The 19,880-nt window shown below is 36.4% G+C and overlaps 1 protein-coding gene and 1 long non-coding RNA gene across 45 annotated transcripts in view; one reads left to right on the top strand and one right to left on the bottom strand.

Annotated features, from left to right (window-relative positions):
- LOC118145610 (uncharacterized) overlaps positions 1 to 18,084 on the bottom strand; it is a 31,091-nt gene extending 13,007 nt beyond the window's left edge. Inside the window, exon 1 of the long non-coding RNA XR_004730897.3 lies at positions 17,769 to 18,084. This is a non-coding gene — a long non-coding RNA (uncharacterized LOC118145610). The remainder of the gene's footprint in view (positions 1 to 17,768) is intronic.
- The window catches only part of LRRC4C (leucine rich repeat containing 4C), a 1,379,884-nt gene continuing 1,377,177 nt past the window's right edge, over positions 17,174 to 19,880 (top strand). For all 44 annotated transcript variants that reach the window (XR_013523383.1, XR_013523384.1, XR_013523385.1 and 41 more), the window contains exon 1: positions 17,174 to 17,959. The gene's annotated coding sequence lies outside the window, so the exon portion shown is untranslated. The remainder of the gene's footprint in view (positions 17,960 to 19,880) is intronic.

The raw sequence follows: 19,880 nt of genomic DNA, 5'->3' as shown, positions 1-19,880 counted from the left end.
TGCATTAATTACTCCCAAGGAAGGAGAATGTAAATAATCTGACATTGTTGCTAATAAAAACTGGAAAGCATTGACCAATTTCAAAGTGAAATCACATATTTTCCTGTCCATATTTATTTGATACAATTTTTTTCTTCTTGATCTGAAGCTTCTGAAAAGCAGAAATTCTATCATGCCCATCTCTGAGTTTTCATCATTTTGCATAGCATCTGATGGATAGGGTAGATATCCAATAAAGTTGGATAGGAAAAATTAAACTTTGCAAAACTGCCTGCCTCTCCCTTTTGTAGTAATGGGAAATGAGAAATAATTCCAGTTGTTGTAATCTAAGAACAGCCTGCATTCTATCTCTGGGTTCCACATGCACAGATTCAGCCAACCTTGAGTAAAACCAACCTGGATTGAAAATGTAGTTAGGCCTCCAATGGTTGGGTAGGCACATGTTTGTTCTTGTCATTATTCCCTAAGCAATACAGTAAAACAATGATTTACATAACATTTACATTGTATTAGGTATTATAAGTAATCTAGAAATTATTTAGAGCACAGCAGGTCTTTGAATAATGTAATTTCCTTCAGCATCATTTCATTATAATGTTGATGAGAAAAATAATAATTGCTTCCTGGTCAGTGCCACTTTCTGTGTACACTGTACATTCTCCCTCAAATCTGCCTGGATTTTCTCTGGGTACTCAAGTTTCTGCTCAGAGATGTGCGTGTTAGGATAGTTGGCATGTCTGAATGGTTGTAGTGTGTGGTGGGAAGGCGTGTGAGTGTATATGTGAGTATGTGAGTGCCCCCTGCAGTAGAATAGTGTCTGGTTTGGGGTGAGTTTCCTCTTTGCTGCCTGAGCTGCCAGAACAGGATCTGGCCACCCAAGACTTCGAATTGAAATAAGCAGGTTGGAAAATGAATAAATGGATAAAAATTATTGTCATGTAAAAATTTGGAAAGTAGATGATAACCATACAAATGTACAAAAGTTAAAAAATATGGTACAGAACAGTCAGCAAGCCTGCCAGTTTTGTGGTTGTTTTTGAACTGTGTTGTGGGAGGAGGTGATCCTTTCAATTTTCACTCCACAAGCTTGATTACTTGGTTTAACCCACCACCACCACAACTGCTGTCACTCACTGATTCGCCAAAAATTCGGTAAACAATCATCTTACTTTTCATTCATCTTTCTTTCATTTTTTCCTATAAGACAAGGTCTTCCTCTGTTTCCCAGGCTGCAGTACGGCAGCATGATCACAGCTAATTTCAGCCCGGACCACCTGTGTTCCCCTGTGTTCGAGCAATCCTCCCACCTCAGTCTTGAGAAAAGCTAGGACTACAGGCATGTACTACCATGCTCTGCATATATATGTGTGTGTGTATATATATATATATATGCATTTTTTTTTCTTTTTTTTTTTTTTAGAGATGGAGTTTCACTATGCTGTCCAGGCTGGTAACAAAATCCTGACCTCAAGTGATCCTCCTGCCTCAGCCTCCTGAAGTGCTAGGATTACATGTGCAAGTCACTGAGCTGGACTGATCTTTCTTAAATGTGTGTTTAGCTCACATTTATTTCAGCGTTTAGTATTATAAGTGTTTTGGGTCTTTGTTTAGAGGTTTGATGATGATTCTGTGACTAGAAATATGCTGCAAGTCCTTTCCTCTTGTTTATATCACTTGGCCTATGGTGAAATTTGTTTTGTTATATTCCATTTAACTTAAAATCAGTTTCTAAGAACCTGTCAAGATCCTTAAGTGAGCACTTACTACTGTATATGAGAGGATTCGTGTAGGCTATATGCAAATACTGAATAATTTTATATTAAGGAGTTGAGCATTTTCAGATTTTGATATTCATAGGAGATCCCAAAACAATTCCCCAACAGACACTAAAGGATGATTGTAAAACCAAAGTACACTCTGGCAAGATGGTATATTTGTTAAAACTTCCCAAACATAGTATGCAATGACTTCCAATTTGGGATCAATATTTATGCTTGAGACTATATTATAACCCACACAATATACATATACATATACACAGGAAGGTCAGCCTGGATCAAGCTGATGTAATATTTTGATAATATTGACCTTAGCTATAGTCATATGGACAGATTCTTGTACATTGTGTCAGAATGGAATCCAGAGAAAAGATTCAGTTAAGTTTCGGTAAAAATAGAACTATTAGATGTTGGGCTTACTTGTTATGATTATCACATTCAAAAAAATAGTTTCATGGTAACTATTTTCAGATATTCTTGATATGCTGGGATGACCTAGTTATTTCTAACCCTGGTCCTTATCCTGGCTATCTGCTATGGTAGTTATGGAATCTTTTTATTCAGATTCCCAATTAAGTTTGATATACTTTAGGTTTATTCTTATAGTTTTCTTCAATGTGAAAATGGTTCTTTTATTAATAATAATTTGCGTATAATTTTTGTCATAATAGTAATATTTATAATGGTATTTGGTAGCAATTATAATGGTATTATAAATCTTTTATATGCATCATCATATTTAATTCCCACCATAAGCCTGTGATATAAATAGTTCATTACAGGCATTTAGCTTTTGATAAGGAAGTAAGATACACAAAGAGAGAGATTTGCCTGATGTCTCACAGCTATTCAGCCTTAGAGACTTGACTCCTAATTTGATGATCATATAAATATAATGACTCAGTTGACTTATACTCATCCTTATCAAAAGCTTCAAAATAACCAAACCAGTGAGGGATTATTCTGGCATAAAAAAATATATCATGACCTTGATAGATGACATTATTTGTAAGTGATGGAGGCTTAGCTACTTTTACCTATTAAGGAGGTGTGTGTGGTGGGGGTAATCTTTTCTCAGATTTTTCAAAAATTAACATCAAAACTATGTGCAAATCACATATTATGACCTGTGAATTTCTTTTCCAATTTCTCTTTAGTTTGAAATGTCCCCAGAATCACTGATATGCTTAGAATTTCTTATTCCACTGTATTACAGAGAATTCTAAATGCCTTATATTTCCAGTAGAAATTATTGGCCAAATTTTGATGAGAAAAATCTACCTTTCCATTACTTAAAAATAACGGGAAAGTGGCAATCATAGTACCAAAAATTGACCTTGGAAGAAAAGATTTTGGCAGTGATCAGCTTTTGGAGCATAGGATTGGATGGATGCTTTAGAATTAGCTGAGGGCAAACAGTTTTCTAGCTAATTGTCTGGATAAAACAAAGGAAGATAAAAGATGCCTCAAATTCTTTTCCACAGCCACACCACAGGATGATCAAGGAAGCTATGCAGAGGAGGCTTTTTCTCCTCACCGTGACAAAAAGTGCACTTTTGTGATGTACAGACCTTGAGTCATTCAGGCCATCACAGTTTTTTCACAAGCACTGGTTTTAAAGCTGAAAATGATGGAAAATACAATATAATATATATATATATATATATATATATATATATATATATATATATATATATTATTCTGGAAACTGCAGTTGATGGAAGGTGACTGAATGAGCGTTACAAAGTTATGAGCCCCATTCCCTATAGGTGTTCATGGTTTTATAGGAGAATGAACCTCTTCTTATGTGGGTGGGTACAGCAGTTTATGTATGTGTGTGTACAGACAAAACTCAAACTTCGTGAGGTAAAGGCATGTATTTCCTACTAGTTTTCCTAACTCTCAAAGTTATATATTAGCATATGTATTTTTTTTTTAATTTTTTATTGGATTATAGGTTTTGGGGTACATGAGCAGAGCATGCAAGACAGTTGCGTAGGTACACACATGGCAGTGTGCTTTGCTTTTCTTCTCCCCTTCACCCACATTTGGCATTTCTCCCCAGGCTATCCCTCCCCACCTCCCCCTCCCACTGGCCCTCCCCTTTTCCCCCCAATAGACCCCAGTGTTTCGCAGTCTACCCATCTGACAAAGGGCTGATATCCAGAATTTACAAACAACTCAAGCAGATTTACAGGAAAAAAACAAACAAGCCCATTCAAAAGTGGGCAAAGGATATGAACAGATACTTTACGAAAGAAGACATATATGAGGCCAACAATCATATGAAAAAATGCTCATCGTCACTGGTCATCAGAGAGATGCAAATCAAAACCACATTGAGATACCATCTCACGCCAGTTAGAATGGCGATCATTAAAAAATCTGGAGACAACAGATGCTGGAGAGGATGTGGAGAAAAGGAACACTTTTACACTGTTGGTGGGAGTGTAAATTAGTTCAACCATTGTGGAAGACAGTGTGGCAATTCCTCAAGGCCTTAGAAATAGAAATTCCATTTGACCCGGCAATCCCATTACTGGGTATATATCCAAAAGACTATAAATCGTTCTACTATAAGGACACATGTACACGAATGTTCATTGCAGCACTGTTTACAATAGCAAAGACCTGGAATCAACCCAAATGCCCATTGATAATAGACTGGATTGGAAAAATGTGGCACATATACACCATGGAATATTATGCAGCAATCAGAAATGATGAGTTCGTGTCGTTTGTAGGGACATGGATGAATCTGGAGAACATCATCCTCAGCAAACTGACACAAGAACAGAAAATGAAACACTGCATATTCTCACTCATAGGTGGGTGATGAAAAATGAGAACACATGGACACAGAAAGGGGAGTACTAGCATATGTATTTTTATTGGTCAACATGAGAGAGCTATTCAAAGTATCGAGCAGAGCCAGAAGTGTAATTAAATTAGAATTCATTCTAATATTCATGATACTGAAGAAGACCAAAAGCTCTCTCACTTCCCTCATATGACATAACTTCAACTTCATGTTATACTTTCGAGTTAGAAGCAAGTTTAGGAGAATCTCCAAGAAAATTGAACTCCCTGCTTATTACTAGTATTTGATGTCAAAACCCTTGAGTAATCTCCCTAAGCCTTGGTGCCTGGAAATGAAGGGTCAGACTTTGTAAGATGTTTGTTATCTACTTGTATTCATTTAGCTAAACTTCTCAATTGAGTCAAGTGAAATGATTTATTTGGCCCCTTTTTTTATGGTCTGGAGAAGCCACAAAAAGAGATCCAATAAAAAGAATGCCGGCCGGGCGTGGTGGCTCAAGCCTGTAGTCCCAGCACTTTGGGAGGCCGAGGCGGGTGGATCACGAGGTCAAGAGATCGAGACCATCCTGGTCAACATGGTGAAACCCCGTCTCTATTAAAAATACAAAAAATTAGCTGGGCATGGTGGCGTGTGCCTGTAATCCCAGCTACTCGGGAGGCTGAGGCAGGAGAATTGCCTGAACCCAGGAGGAGGAGGTTGCGGTGAGCCGAGATCGCGCCATTGCACTCTCGCCTGGGTAACAAGAGCGAAACTCCATCTCAAAAAAAAAAAAAAAAAGAATGCCAAGGAAAAGCATATATTACCGTCTACAACCTAGAAAATGCTGATGGAAGACAACTAACTACCCAAGGCCTGTAGTGGTGTGAGGAGGGTAAATAGTGAAAGGTTCTCCCAGATGAGAAATAACCATCATCCTAGGAAGAATACATATTTAAAAATCCAAAACACTGGAAAGTTAAAAAATGCTATTATCTACATCCATAAAAGCTCCTAACATCATAGCTGGGTTCCAGGATGTAAGCACATATATTTCTTTCTTTCTCTCTTTCATTCTTGAAGAGAAGTAAATGTGCGGTTACCCTGAACTGTAGTAGTTGGAGGCAGTACTAGGGAAAAATGACAATTTTTTGTCTATTTCAGTGTTTAATTAATCCCCAGGTCCATTTTGTCTTTTCTCTCAGATGGGTATTCTCATGGAAGCAGTTCAATTTTCGACAGAATCCTGAAACTTTTTAATACTGTCTTCTTGTAAAGGTTGTTTCTCAAAGTTAGAGATAGCTTTTAAATGTAGAACTTTGTTCTCAAAGCTGCTGAAACTTTTTTGGAGTAAATTACCACTTTTAAACTCTCTTTCTTTCTTATTGAAAAAAAAAAAAAAAAAAACAACTGGTAGACCACTTTACTGATTGGAATTCTAAGACAGTAAAGAAAATTTCGAATATACGTGAGTGTGTGCCTAATACTTGATCTTCTATTCCATGAATGGTGCTTTCATGTGGAATTTGGTTAAATAAGAGAAAATTTCTAGTTTTATTAGGGGCATGAATATGGAGATTCCTTGTAGAGGGTGTGGCTTTCATTAGCAATATAATAAAATACTGTTTTCTTTTTGCTTTCCACAAATGTGGTACAATTGTGCTTCCCTACTCTTTCTTCTTTTCTTCTTATTTATTTATTTTTGAGACAGGGTCACACTGTACTGCCCAGGTTGGAGTGAAGTGGCATGGTCATGGCTCGCTACAGCCTAGACCTCCCAGGCTCAGGTGATCCTACCTTATACCCCCAATTAGCTGGGACCACAGGTTCCCACCACCATACCTAGATAACTTTGTATTTTTTGTAGAGATGGGATTTTACCATGTTAGCCAGGATGGCCTTAAACTCCTGGGTTCAAGCACCCTACTCAATTAGACTTCCCAAAGTGTTGGGGTTGCAGGCATGAATCACCACACCCAGCCATCTCTACACTTTCAAAGTTTGGTGTGCTATATTGGTTTGTTTTTATAAGAATAATATGAGTGGAAGTAATATGAATCATTTTTAAAAACTTTGTATACAGTGTGTTACTTGCCATATAGTCTTGTCCATTTGAAAATGATTGTGAAAGCATCAGTCAAGATGAAGTTTTGTCAGGTTAAGATCCTAGATAACTAGAATGAATTGAGGCCTTTTATCAGCTGTCAACTGGATACAGCTGTCAACTGGATACAACTCCTACAATGGAGGTTAATGTCTGATGAATCTGCATTAACAAGACATTGTTTTGATTGGTTGGGTTTTTTGTTGTTACTGGTGTTGTTACCAAAACAAAAACTGGTTTACCCCGACTGATTACAATAGAGAAGGATCTTGAACTCTTTATTTAGTTTTCTAGTATCATGTTAAGTTGTTAGAGTTATTAAAAGTAAACTCAATAGTGTAAAATGTTTGCTTTGAACTTTTATCTATGATTAACAATAAACCATGTTACTGAGCTTTTATTTGCCTCTCCATACCACATAATGGAGACAGAAATTTATAAATGACAACTATCTAGCATCAAGTCCTCCTCCTTGGTGAGAAAAGCTTTGTTTCTGACTTCACTTTGGTCTTTGTGTTTGCACCTCCCTCTGCTGGAAATATGCTTATCCTAGGTCTTTGGATGGCTAATTCTTCATCATTTAGATATTCATATGCCAACCCTTGAGAGACTTGTTAATCAGCCTAACTAAAATTAATATTTCACTGTTCTCTACCACTGTATTAGTCTGTTCTCACATTGCTAATAAAGACATACCCCAGACAGGGTAATTTATAAGGGAAAGAGGTTTAATTGACTCACAGTGCCACATGGCTGGGGAGGCCTCACAATCACAGCAGAAGGTGAATTAGGTGCAAAGTCACATCTTACATGGTGGCAGGCAAGAGAGAGAGTATATGCAGGGGAACTTCCCTTTACAAAACCATCAGATCTCTTGAGACTTATCCACTATCACAAGGATAGCATGGAAAAGACCTGCCACCATGATTTTATTCCCTTCCAAGACTGTGGGGAATTATGGGACTACAATTTGAAATTTGGATGGGGACACAGCCAAACCTTATCAATAATATACCGTCTTCTATTTTCTTCATAACTGTTAAACACTCTAAGGTATTTTTATGCATCTTTGCTTAACTGATTTATTAATTATAAGACTCCACTACAGTGTATACCACATGATTGTAAAACTGTGGTGTGTTTGGTTCAACACGGTACTCCTAGCTAAACAAATAGTAACATGTATAAAATAGATTCCAGGCTGGGCACGGTGGTTCATGCCTGTAATCCCAGCACTTTGAGAGGCCAAGGCTGGCAGATTGTTTGAGCCCAAGAGTTAGAGATCAGCCTGGGCAACATGGTGAAACCCTATCTCTCCAAAAATATACAAACTAGCCAGGTGTGGTGGTGCACACCTGTAGTCAAAGCTACTCAGGAGGTTGAGATGGGAGTATCACCTGAGCCCAGAAAGTGGAGGCTGCAGTGAACCGTGATCCTGTCACTGTGTCCAGCCTGGGTGACAGAGTGAGATGCAGTCTCACAAATAAATAAATAAACAAACAATAAAATAGGTTGTGATATCATTTTTTGTTTGAATGTATAACTAGAGACTTCTGTTTCCAGCCAAACCAGAGAAACAGGGAACAGATCCATTCTTACCCTTTAGAAAACTAAAACAAATTGGACAAAGTGTTTAAAAGAGCAATTCCACTGGACAAAAGTCAGTATGGCATAGTAAACCCTGAGGGTAGAGAAACAAAGGAAGTAAGCCCTGTGATTGTCCCAATCTACTGCTGGAGAGAGTTTCCAGGTAGTACTTTAGGGAGGGGGACCCTAGGTAGGGCCTAGAGTCTGCCTGAGTGGAAGCAACGGAGGCTGGAATCTGCTGTGGACAATCCAGCTAGAGTTCATAGGGCAGACTACCAAAAAGGAGCACAGTGCGAAGTGGGAAAGCTCTTATGATCTGCAGAATTAGTGTTCGTATTAGTCTTCATCAGAGGACTAATGAGAGGAAACTACCAACACTAGGGAAATGACTACCCAAAAAAGCAAGGGGAACAATTTTAAAAGCTCACGAGGAGCCAGAAATATTTTATGTTCCCACCAGTCAGATAGGGAAAAACTTCATAAGACATGAACATCAGATAGAGCACGCAGTGGGGCATTGCCTCAGTCCTGGAGAACAATTAGCCTTAGACTAAGGCTTCTCTGGTCTTGCCTGACAAAGCTTAAATTCGAAGATCTTCCAAATAACTGTGTTCCAGAGCAAACCCTAAGAATCAGATTTTAAAAATCAACATCCAATAACATAAAATTAAAAATTGTTGACATACAACCAGAATTATCAGACATGCTTAGAAAATAGTAATTTATAACCCACAGTGATGGGGAAAGATAATTAACTACAACCGTTTGAGAAATAATGGAGATGAAAGGTTTAGAAGAGAAGAAGATTAAATTATATACTATAAATATGTTCTGTATTTTCAAGAAAGTAAATGAAAACATAAACAAGTTAAAGAGAGGAATGGAAGATTTCAAAAAGATCCAAAATAATCTCTGTAGATGAAAACTATAATATTTGAGATTTAAAATATACACAATAAAATTAATAGCATATTTGTTACTACAGAAGCAAAAATATATATATTTGAAGATTTAGCAATAGAAATATCAAAAATTAAACACAGAAAAACATGAAAAAGAGAAAACGTTATCGGTGGGATGTAAGACAACATTAAGTGATAAGCTGCCTACTATGCGTGTAAATTGCAGTCTTCAAAAAGAGAGAATAGGGACAGGTAAATGATACGAATAAATAATCTCTAAATTTTAAAAATGTTGATAAAAATCATAAACTCAAAGATTCAGGAAGTTCATTGAAATCTAAATAATATAAACCTGCAGAAAACCACAATAAAGAACCTCATCATGAAATTACTTAAAAAAATACCGAGTAAAAAAAAAAAAAAATGGAAACATCCTCAGAGTAAAAAGAACCATCATGTACAGAGGAACAATAACAACAAAACCTTCCTTTCTTTCTTTTTTAATAATGAAAGCAAGAAGACAATGGACCAAATCCTTTTTGACACACAAAAGCTGAAAAAATTCATCACCGGGTGTTCCAAAGTATGTTCAAGGATGTCCGTCAGGCAGAAGAAACATGTTAACAGATGGGAATCTATATGTATAGATATGAATGAAGAGCACAGGAAATTGTAATTATGATATGTCAGTAAATATCAATTCTTTTTCTTATTTTTAAGTCATCTTAAAAGGTCAATTGATTAAAGAAAAATAATTTTAATATATTACTGGGTTCATAACAAATGTGGAAATAAGACATATGATAAGAATATACAAGTCCAGAAGAGGGGAAATACTGTAGTATACATAAAATGGTATTATGTAGTCTGCATAAAATGGTATTATATTACTGGAAGGGAGGCTATAACTTAAAGGTATATGGTATAAATCCTACAGCAACCTTCCCCACTAAAGAAAGAAAAGAATAGGCCGGGTGCAGTGACTCACGCCTGTAATCCCGGAACTTTGGGAGGGCGAGGCAGGTGGATCCCTTGAGGTCAGGCATTGGAGACAAGCCTGGCCAACATGGTGAAATCTCATCTCTACTAAAAATACAAAAATTAGCTGGGCTTAGTGGTGCATGCCTGTAATCCCAGCTACTTGGGTGGCTGAGGCACAAGGATCCCTTGAACTCAGGAGGTGGAGGTTGCAGTGAGCTGAGATCACACCACTGCACTCCAGCATGGGTGACAGAGTGAGACCTGTCTCAACAGAAAAATAAATAAATTAAAAAAGAACAAAAAAAAGGATGCTGCCAGGCAAATTAACAAAAGTAGAAAAATAAGTAAATGGAAACAAAAAAACAGATCAAACACATAAGTAGAAGTGACCAGCCAGTAAATTCTAACTCAGCTTTATCAGTAATTACAATAAACTTAAATGATCTAATCATTCCTAATTAAGTATTAGGTATATAATATTGTATAAAAAAGTAAGACACAACTATGCATTGATCAAAATAAACTTACTTTAAATAAAGATGCACATAGGTTGAAAGTAAAAGGATGTAAAAAGAGATAGGCTATAGTAATAAAAAAATGGATGTGGTTGTATCAATGCCAGATAAAGTACATTTTATTTAAAAAATTACCAGTGAAAAAGGGGGTCATTTCATATTATTTAATAATGAGTATTTAATTCTCAACATGTATGTGTCTAGTAACAGAGCTCCAAAATTTCCAAAGCAAAACCAGGTAAAACTAATAAATCTATGATTTTGGTGAAGTATTTTGATAATATGAGTTGACAGAAAATTATTAAGAGTATAGAGAAACTAAACCACATTACCCACCAACTTGTTGTAATTGACATTTATAGAATGCTTCACTTAACCACAGTAGAACGCACTTATTTTTAAGACTACCCAGTAACATGTACCAAGTTATGCCATATTTTGAGTCACAAAGCAAGTCTTAACACATTTCACAGAATTCAATTCCTACAAAGAATAATCTCTGATCACAATGGAATTAATATGAGAAATCCATAACAGAAGGATATATGGAAAATTCCCAAATATTTGGAAATTAAATAACACACTTATAAATAAACCATGGTATAAAGAAGAGACCAAATGAAAAATTAAAAACTATTTTGAACCAAATGAAAATGAAAACACAACAGAAAAGAATTTGTGGAATGCAGCATACACAGTTTTTAGAGGAAAATTTATTGCAGTGAAAGCTTACATTAGAAAAGAAACATCTCAAATCAATGGCCCCATATTTAAGAATGTAGAAAAACAAGAGAAGATAGAACCCAAAGTAAGCAGAAGAAAAAAAATTAATAAAGGCAGAAGTCAGTGAAAATAAAAACAGAAAAATCAATTAAAAATCTGACTCACTGTAAAATTTATATATTTCTAGCCAGGCTGATAAAGAGAATGTACAGATTTCAAATATCAGGAATGAGAGAGAGAGAGAATCACTATAGATTTACAGATATTATAATAATAATACAAAATTATTATGAATTGGCAAATAACTAATGAAATAGCAGGTTTCAACTGCAGGCAATCTACACACCGACTACTATTAGTCCATTTAGAGCTTGAAGAGAGTGAAGTTGAAAGAAGAGCCAAAGTCCATGACATGCTGTATAAAGTTTCTAAATGGAATGATATCTAGCATGTTTTTTTATTAGTAACTACTCTAAAAAATTATCTGTTACCTGAGGCTTGGAGGGACCTGTGTTAAGCTCTCTTTAGGAAACAAAAACGACATAAGACATAAAAAAATTTCTTTTAAGATGTATATTATGCGTATAAAATACTAAATGTTAAGTGAAAATGGATTAAATAAATATTCTTTTGATTTATAAGAGAAAGTAATTATAAAGTTCAAGGCCAACTTCATGGAGAAATTGATCCAAATAGCTTAGCATTTATGCTGGACTTATCTAAGCTTACAATTTCTAGATATAAATAGGAAGGCTAAATAATTTGAGGAATATAATAATGCCCAACCCCCAGTAACTGGTTAAAGCACTTTAAATAAAAAAGCCAAGTTTAATTCAATATGTAATTAATGACAATTTCAAGAGAAGAAATAATAGAATATAATCTTTTAGGCTATTAAATGAATTCAGAAAACTTGAATTTCAGGCAAACTGATTTTTCAATAAGTCAACAAGGGAGCAGATACTAACAAGTTTCTGTTTTAGGCTTCTTAGTCCATGGTGCAGGTCGCAAGCAGAAACGTGAGTGGCATATTGTAAACTAAGCTAAAAGAAACTCCAAAATTGAAATTTTTACTTATAAATTGGAAGTGAAATATGCTCATATTGATGGTGGTGGGATCTTTCATACTCAGTATTAACTCTCTCAAAATAAAGCATATTCATATTAAAGTCAAACATTTATCTGCTCTCTGTAGTAGGTGATTACTTTTTATCTCAGACAAATTTAGAATATTTCAATAATGTGGATTTAGATGCATTTCTTCTTCCTTAATTCAAACATACTGTTCAAAAGTTCCAGATTATCTGGCCTTTTTTTTTTTTCAAAGTCGATGTTTTCTATTACTAACATCTTCTAGAAAATAAATTTTTTTAATTTTTCAAAATTATTTTAATTTTTAATATTTTGCATATGGGGAAAGAAAGGAACTCACAAGTGCTCTTCTTTTCTGAAATTAATATGTTACCATGTGTCTGATCTTCATAATATACCTAGAGGACTTCTGATGACACTAAGCTTTCCTGGAATGAGGGAGGAGGTGTATTGAATCTTACATAGCAATCTATTGTCAAATACACCTTTCTTCAACTTTAATATACAGATCATTCAACCCACCCTGGTGTTTTAGGATGGTGGATGAAGAACAATAGGCTTACTGCTTATAACACACATTTTTAGTCTAACACAATTCTTCAAGAGACCCAGAAGGAATTTACTTATAACTGATGCCCTGTAGCCACCTTCTTGGTATTCCTTTCCCTCAAAAAGTACTTACCGTATTGCTAATAATTGTCCAATGATCAGTAGCCAAAAAATTCAATATCCAAGCCTCCATTTAAAAATGATAATCTGCTGTAGTCTGTTATTCAATTTCTGATTAAGAAACTGTAACTATTTTCTTTTTCTTTTTAACCTTGTATCTTAGCTGGGCAGCTTAAAGAGCAGAAATTTATTTTTCATAGTTCTGGAGCCTGGAAATTCAAAGATCAAGGTATCACCTGCTGATCTGGCTTCTGGTGAAGGTTCTCTCCCTGGTTGAACAGATACCTTCGTGTTGCATTCTAACATGGCAGAGAGAGATATTTTCTCTCCCACATGCCTTAGTAAGAGGCACTAATCCTACTTGAAAGGGCTCTACTCTCATGACCTAATTAACTCCCAAAGACCCTTGGAGGGAAGGAAATAATATTTTTTCCTCACTCATCACAAAGTTTATGACTGAGGTCCCTATATCAAACAACACATGAACAAGATGAAAACATATAAATGTATTAAATACGTTTCAGGTGACATGGGATCCTTTAGAAATGAAGACCCAAATAGACAGGGAAATTTGTGTATATTTATGTTTATGTTTTATGATTGGTATATAGTCATATAGAAGAATGACTGGAGAAAAAGGCTTAGATTTAAAGGTAATAAAGTGGAAAGAACTTGTGAGACCCGTTTGTTCAGATTCTTCTTGGCATCTCTGTGTTTACAAGGACAAGAGTTTCTCAGAATTTCTCTTTTCTCAGCTTATAGGGAGGGGCCTGCTGGAATGAAGGTTTTATGACCTACTTTTGGGTAAGACTAGCTAGATTTTACCGCCAGTTTCAGGGGAGAAGGGAAGAGGAAAGTGAGAGTGACCTTTCTGTTTCTGTCATTTTCTTAAATGTCAAGGTGCCATATTTTGGAATAGTTTGTCTTGAATCTCATTGATTCCCACTTCCAAATATCATAGCACTGGAGATTAGGGCTTCAACATATAAATTTGGGGGAACCTAAGCAGAAGCACATAGTACTTTTTTAAGTACCAACACTTTAGTGCTTGGTGACACTATTGGCTTCAAACAAGTCTTGATGAGGAAGCAGTGAGTTGCCATTAGATTTCTTTCCAACTACCCTGTTTGAGTCAAGATATCAGACAGTTAAGAAAGTGATTTCTCTTTCTATTGAGTCTTAGGATACACATATAAAGCAAAATGCATATACAGTCATCCCTAGATATTCATGGGGATTGGTTCCAGGACGCCTCCTCTGTATATCAAAATCCATGATTGCTCAAATATCTTATTTTAAATGCGGTAGTATTTGCATATAACTTATGTACATCCTTCATAAGTAATCTCTAGGTAACTTAAAATGCCTAATTCAATGTAAATATTTGCTATATTGCTCTTTAAAATTTGTGTTCTTTTTATTATTTCATTGTTATTTAAAAAATATTTTATGCATGTGGGACAATGGACACAGAGGGCTTCCTAGGATGCATATAACAAACTTTTAAATTAAGAGTGGTCAAATGGTATATAACTATAGGTTTACAAAAACAAGATTGAACCAACTCTTTGTAAAAATAAATTTAAAGGCTGGGGGCGATGGATCGAGCCTGTAACCCTAGCACTTTGGGAGACTGAAGTGGGTGGATTACCTGAGGTCAGGGGTTCGAGACCAGCATGGCCAACATGGTGAAACCTTATCTCTACTAAAAATACAAAAATCAGCCAGGCATGGTGGTATGTGCCTGTAATTCCAGCTACCTGGGAGGCTGAGGCAGGAGAATCTCTGGAACCCGGGAGGCGGAGGCTACAGTGAACCACAATCACACTACTGGCACTCCAGCCTGGGCGACAAAGCAAGACTTCATCTCTAAAAAATAAAATAAAGCAAATTTAAAAATACATCTTCATCACCAAAAGGATTGAGTAAATGATTCATCCTCTTTTATTTGGTGGTCCACAAAGCCAGACTAACATAGTAAAAATCAAATATCTACTTTATAAGATATATATGGCACTGATAGATCACTTATTATGTGTCAGGAGACATGGTAAGCACATAATAAATATTAATTAATTCTAGTCCTCACAATAATTCTACTAGGTACATATTAGTGTCCTGCTTTCAAGTGACAGTAAAAAATTTGAAGAGAGAGAGAGAGAGAGAGAGAGAGAGAGAGAGAGAGAGACAAAGCATACCCCCATTCCAGCAAAAGAAAAAGATGTATGACTTGTAGAAACTAACCACCCTATATAAGGAAAAACTAAAATTTGAACGTAGATCTATCTGAATTCCAAAGTACAATTTTTAACACTATATTTTACTGATAGTTTTGCCAATTAGTGCTGTGAGTTGGTGTGTACCCACGAGTTATATTTAAGTAAATGAAGGCTAAGATGATATGCTAGATTCTTTTAAACATTTCACACATTAACATAAATCGAATTGATGAAGACTAACGAAAATTCTTTGTACATTCTATGTATGTGTCACTTTTTATTAATGTTTGACTCCTAAACATGAATAATTCTTTCAAACTAAGTTTTAGAGAGTAATTTTATTCATCCAATTTACAAACTGTTTTCTAGTTTAATCTAGTAGCTGCTATATTACATACAGTGTATTGAATGATATATTTTATAGAACAAAAGAAAATCACTGATAGAAATACTATTATATGCAAATCGAATCTTAGTTAATGGCATAGTATTTTTGCCAATATTAATAATAGAAAGTCTGCCAGAGTTATGAGAAATGGTGATTTGAGAGGGACATTTGGAAAAATATAAAGGGCAAGTTATTCTCTAAGTTCTTATTTGCACCTTAAGATTTTATAAAAGTTCAGTATTTTTTATTAGTCCCATCAATTTTATTAAGAGCTGTGTTTACTAAATCAGATTAAATGCTTGCTGTTCTTGGAAGAATTATTTAACCTGCGTTTTCTTTTGTGACATCTGCTGGCAATATCTGGTATTACACTGCTCTATAATTCCCCTTTATCTGCCTTCTCCAACTGTCCAACACTTTTCCAGATAATACCAATTTATTTCAACTTAAATTACATAGTGACTGTCTTGAACTAAAGAAAAGGTATTTTAATATGAAACTGAATTATAGAAGCAGAAAATTTAGCACTCTGGAGGCTAATTTTTAGCATCTTACATATGTATTTTAATTTCATTGCTTGGTACTAAAAGAGATGTGTACTGTTTTTCTGAAAACTTTAAGCTTGTTTCGGGTTAAAATGTTATGTATTATAATGCTTATGAAGGACAATTGTCAACCAGTCCCTCTAGTGATGCTGTCCCACACAGATGTTCTCTATAATTTGATAGCTATGTGGTTTAAAATGTACATTAAAGTCAAACAGTGCAGGTGTCAAGTCAAAATTCATGTTTAAAAATGAATGAACTGTGCCTAAATTTCTGTACACATCAGATCCATGGCTAAGAAGCAGAAAGCATGAGCAAACTTTTTATATTACCAGGAATCCATTTATCTACAGTCCCATCAGTCAAATTTAGATACTTGTTGCCAGCTCCAAGATTTATAGTCTGGAGCCGGTTTTTGAAATTGCTTTGTATTTCCATTTAACAGCCAGGGAAGCTGCATGTTAAAATTTTGCCTCAGTCTCCTTGGATCCTATTTATAAAGCTAATTTGTCTCCCCAGACAGTTTTTTTTTTTTTTTTTTCACTTTCTAAATGCCAGCTCTAGGCTTCTAAACCATTAAACCCCCTTCTTTATCCCAAGCAAAATACTGTCATAGACAACGCCGTTGCAGGACAGTGATGATTCCGATGATGATATAGTTCTCCCAGGCAGGATACAAACCATTTCGTCTTCTGGCCGGAGATGGATTCACTGCCCTCCCTGCAGACACGCAGGCTCACACACGGAGCACTGGGAAGTACACATTTACTGTACTGCATGCCGACTGCCTTGAAGAAACTGTAGCTAACCACCTTATTAGTATTCTTGCCTCCACCGTGTCTCACTTGCAGCATCAGAGGGCTGAGCAAATGCAGTAGAACAGGGACAGACACAGCTCTGGCAATCATCTCAATGCAGGCTGCCGAATGTTGGGGGTGGGGGATGCAGCACATCAAGATTAATAACCTTGCCATAAACCGGGGCACCCTGCAAGCAGACACCTCTGCTGATTGACCTGCTCCTGGCTTGATGCATCTGCCTGGGGGAGAGGGATCTGGAATCTACCTAGTCCTGGGGGCCCCCTGATTTTGGATGTTCATTTGATCCTTCACAGATCTGGGAAGGTAACAGTGAGCCGTACCATCTGCAGCACACAGCAGCTCTTGGAGGTTACTACTGACAGTTTTCATTACACTGGCTTGTGTGAGTGCGTGCGTGTGTTTGTGTGTGTTTGTGAGTGTGGGTGCCTGCTTTTGCATGAAAGAGAATGTGTGAGTGTCCGTGTGTGTGTGTGTGTTAGTGTGGCAACCAAATCAGGTATTTCGTACAGTAGGAGATTTCAACAGCGTGACAATAATTCTCTGGGCACTTGGGCTCACAGTCAGTAGCCCCCACCCCCTGCCTTTCGCCACCTCCTTGCTTCCCCACTCCCCCTTCTGCTTTTGCCTTTGATGAGTTTTTGGCTTACTTTTTGGCGGAGTCTCTTGGACACGTTTTTGCTGGTGCTGGAAGATCAGATACATGGAACCTTTGAAAACTGATGCTTTTTCTCCGATATGACTTAAAAAAAATAAAAAGAAGAAAAGAAAATAGAGTAGTGCACGGCAAGCTAGAGGATTGTCAATTTCCCTTGGTGAACTTTGAGGATCCATAAAGAAGGTAAGTCATGGGACTCCTCGTATCTCAGTCCTTGTCTTGCAATGTTTGTGTTTTCCTGTTTGTTTTCGGAAATCATATGCAGTTTATACGCGCATTTCTAGAGACTGGAATGCTCAGAAGAACTCAGTGTGTGGCATTTGGGGGCTATTTTTATGCCAAGGAGGTTATTTCCATTTGTATAACCATCCCCCCATTCCTCTTACCATTTTTATACCTCTCTTGTTTATCTAACATTTTCACAGGGAATTCTGAATATAAGAAATCTGGAAAAAACATAATCCCAGCTTTCTCCTGCTTGCATTGCAGTACTCTCTAAATTTGAGGAAAAACATTAATCAGAAAAGCGCCTGGCAGAGGCTCTGAGTTAGAGGCAAAGTGTGTCTGCTCAGAGACTGGGGGCTGGGGAGGTGGGGGTGTAATCCGGACTTTCGTGATAACTTAATAGTACACTTCCCCCTCCCCATACCTCTATTTTTTTCTTCTCAAACAGTTATATCTGCTCTAAAGAGTAGGGAATGTGTGGAATACAATAAAGCTGCTTCACCACCTCTTAATTGGAGCAAATGAGAACAAAGTGGAAATTGTTTAGTATTTTGAACCTCTTCTCTCTTTTTGCACGGATTCTCTGGCTATTGCATCTCATTAACCTTTCTGAATGCGGTGTCCCCTGATTAAGACTAGTGTCGCTCATTTCGGAACATCCTCTTACCCTACGTGGTCCCCTGAGAAGGGAGTGTGGTTGCAAATTGCTCTTAATTGTCCATTCTTGGCTGTAAAAGCAAGTGGCATCAGGAATTCAGGTGACTTTAGTCAAATATCTTGCCTATCTCAGTCCGTTTCGTTTCCTGGTAGTTAGCTGTGCCTTTATCTTTCCCCGCTTTTCCTTCAAAGTGAAATGCAAATAATATTTTACCTGTTTCAATCCCAAGGTTATTTAATTAAAGCAAAATAACATTTCATTGTGATAACATCTGTGTTCCTGTGTCTTTGAGTATTTTTATCTCTGCATTGGCATCAATTAGCTTCTCCCCGGAGTAAGAATCACTTGTAAATAGGTTTCTAAAATGCTGAGACCCCACATGAAAGCGACAGAACCTTACTTGTCATCTGCCACTGCATGTGGATGGTTTATCTTTCAAAGAATGGTGGTATTTCATGGAATGTTAGCCAACTTGAACTGTTACTGTGGACACGTTCATGGAAGAGATGACAGGTGTGTTAAGTAGGTAGAGAAGGACATACCTAAGTGCTTCTCTCCAGGTATTGATGTCTGTGTATAGAAAGAAGATGCCAGTTGTAACATAATAGATTGATTCAGAGGCTCGGTGGCCTGGGTCAAATATTTATGAGAGCACCAAGTTGAGAGATGTCAGATGTCATACTCAAAACATTGATAATATTTGGTTTTATAAAAAGGAGTTACCAAAAGAAAATGAGCAAACCAAAACAAAACAAAACAAATCTTAAAGATGAGATTATACTCTGGTATTACCCTATGCCTTTCATTTATCTAATATTTTTTGCATAATGATTTTAGAGAAGCAGGTAAAAGAGGACAATGGTGAGACGCTGCCCCTCTTCCACTCCTGGCCCAACCTTGTACCGGGTACTCCTGACAGTGCTTGCTCTTGGTAAAAATTACCATGGGAAAATTCCTGCCAGTATAATTTATAATTTGTCTTTCTTGTAATGATTTATCATCAGGATATTTTCATCTGTTTCCCATAATGTACAGGTAAATTTTTCTCATCTATAAAGGAGGTTCGTTGTTTTCTTTTTTAAAAAATTTTTTAAATGGCTTGAACCTATGAGAAACCCTAAATAAAATGTTGTTTTCTTTGTGGAGAAAACAATCCGAGGTTCATAAAACCTGAAAGTGAGACTAATATGTGAATAAGAAACACAAAGTTTCTGTTGTAAG

This window comes from Callithrix jacchus, chromosome 10 (genome assembly GCF_049354715.1).
Source record: "Callithrix jacchus isolate 240 chromosome 10, calJac240_pri, whole genome shotgun sequence".
Lineage (NCBI taxonomy): Eukaryota > Metazoa > Chordata > Mammalia > Primates > Cebidae > Callithrix > Callithrix jacchus.
The sequence above is the reverse complement of the archived record's forward strand: the minus strand, read 5'-3'. Positions and strand labels throughout refer to the sequence as shown.